Below are 2500 nucleotides of genomic sequence, written 5' to 3' on the forward strand. Positions count from 1 at the left end.
TAATGCGGCTTGTACTGAGACATGCATGGCTTAATCTTTGAGACAAGCATATGACTACTGGCAGGATCAACCAGGGAGCTGCGTCAACTAGAGCTGAGCAGCCGGCCGCCCGGGAGTGTGTCCCAGGGGCCCGCGCGAACACGCAAGCGTCCGCTCAATTATTCTGCAAACAGGAGGAGGCTGAGCTCCCCTGCACAATACACCTCGAAACCCTCTCAGGTCCCGGCGGCGCGCAGCGCCGTCCTAAGTACTTGGTCGGGTTCGAGAGAGGCGCAATCGCCCGGAGTTAGGCGAGTAGACGCTTTAGGTGCGACCACCCGTGCTCCCAACTGAGCTTGCCGCTGCCGACAGAGGCCCGGGAGCGTGCTGTCGTGGCATTGCCGGCGGGAGACAACACGCGCCACCTACGGTGACCGGCAGCTCCAACGCCAGCGCCACAGAAGGGCAAAGGCCCCACGTGGGTGCCGAAGCGAACTCTCCCAGCACAGCGCACGTGCCAACACGTCTGCACAACTGCGATACAAACCACCAGCGAGAACCGCTGGGGCGACCGAGCAGCAGACGGCGTCGCGGCGCCGAGTGCCGGGCGGCGGCGCATCCTCAACGCACACAGTCCTCAGTCGGACCAGCACACTGCAGATGTCCACCGCGCTTCGCACCGGGCCCGCGAGGACCCACTTTGGCCGCCCGGCGCCGCGCGCAGGGTGCCCCGGCGCGCAGCTGCGCCGCCTGCCGCGTCCGTCGGCCGGCGCGCCTGCCACTGGGCGCCCCCACCAGCCGGCTGTAGCGCGTGCGCCCACGCACCGCGCGGCCAGCACGCCGGGCGGCCCCCCCTCACCGGCCGGGGACGGTCCCACCCAGCCACCGCCGCGTATCGCTTCACACACAGATTTGCCCTTACTGATTTACCTCCAGCAACAACAACCGCACCACAATGGGTTTACCAGTTGTTCATTTGCGTAACGTCACCAGCAAACGTAGACGTCCATCCCAGTTTGCAAATGCAACGATTATTGCATACCTGTCTGTTAGGTGCCACGACACACTACGTCTGCCCACATACACGCAACAAAATGTGCACGACTAGAGAACACGTGGGAGGTGGCCCCCTACGTATGCGATGTCCATTACGACACCGACTGTCAACCAGCATCTGTACCATGTCGCAGATGTGGAACGCGGTGCACCATGCTATCACACTGTGTGAGAAGAGACGACTACGTTTGAATACACGCGCCACTACATCAACAGACGGCTCATGCTGATCGCCATCCAGGGCGTCCGTTACTCCCACACGTCTCTATGGCGTACCACACTGCAATGTAGCTGTTATGGGGAGACGGCACGTGGCTGAGTGCACAACATTTGGACCGTATGGTTCGCTGTTGTTGGGCGCAGTCGTTGTACGGTCACACATGTGCCACAGCGTATCATTCAGTACATACGGACCTATGTGCAGTACAATGTGAGGGTTAAGCTTACGACATCAGCGGACAGTGGACACAGGCCGTACCACGACGTAGACTGAGCGCTTCGACATGCGAATGCCAGTGAACAGCTGCGAAGGGCATTGAACACGCAAGCACCTGAACGACCAGCGTGCGAAGGCAGGGGGGGGGGAGGGGGGGGCGATGTACATCCTGCAGTCGTCCACATTACAGTGTACAGCGGGAGCATGTAAAAAGTAAGCAACACTTGCGAAGTGTTGAACATGAAACGATACACAAGAGGGTGGGCGGTGCGAGTAGCGAACTATATTCAGAGGGTTGTGGTTAGACAACACTAGATTAATGTAACGTGTCATATGCCAATTACAGAGCAGGTTAAGGCACAACGTGGGTTAGGTTAAGGCACAACGTGGGTTAGGTTAAGGCACAACGTGGGTTAGGTTAAGGCACAACGTGGGTTAGGTTAAGGCACAACGTGGGTTAGGTTAAGGCACAACGTGGGTTAGGTTAAGGCACAACGTGGGTTAGGTTAAGGCACAACGTGGGTTAGGTTAAGGCACAACGTGGGTTAGGTTAAGGCACAACGTGGGTTAGGTTAAGGCACAACGTGGGTTAGGTTAAGGCACAACGTGGGTTAGGTTAAGGCACAGCGTGGGTTAGGTTAAGGCACAACGTGGGTTAGGTTAAGGCACAACGTGGGTTAGGTTAAGGCACAACGTGGGTTAGGTTAAGGCACAACGTGGGTTAGGTTAAGGCACAACGTGGGTTAGGTTAAGGCACAACGTGGGTTAGGTTAAGGCACAACTTGGGTTAGGTTAAGGCACAACGTGGGTTAGGTTAAGGCACAACGTGGGTTAGGTTAAGGCACAACTTGGGTTAGGTTAAGGCACAACGTGGGTTAGGTTAAGGCACAACTTGGGTTAGGTTAAGGCACAACTTGGGTTAGGTTAAGGCACAACTTGGGTTAGGTTAAGGCACAACTTGGGTTAGGTTAAGGCACAACTTGGGTTAGGTTAAGGCACAACTTGGGTTAGGTTAAGGCACAACTTGGG

General features: G+C 56.9%; 1 non-coding gene across 1 annotated transcript in view; it reads right to left on the minus strand.

The window, feature by feature from the left end:
- The window catches only part of LOC126129254 (small subunit ribosomal RNA), a 1909-nt gene extending 1832 nt beyond the window's left edge, over window positions 1-77 (minus strand). The window contains exon 1 of the ribosomal RNA XR_007527217.1: window positions 1-77. This exon is cut by the window's left edge and continues 1832 nt beyond it. This is a non-coding gene — a ribosomal RNA (small subunit ribosomal RNA).
- Window positions 78-2500: the final 2423 nt, after the last annotated feature.

This window comes from Schistocerca cancellata, unplaced genomic scaffold (assembly GCF_023864275.1).
Source record: "Schistocerca cancellata isolate TAMUIC-IGC-003103 unplaced genomic scaffold, iqSchCanc2.1 HiC_scaffold_528, whole genome shotgun sequence".
NCBI lineage: Eukaryota > Metazoa > Arthropoda > Insecta > Orthoptera > Acrididae > Schistocerca > Schistocerca cancellata.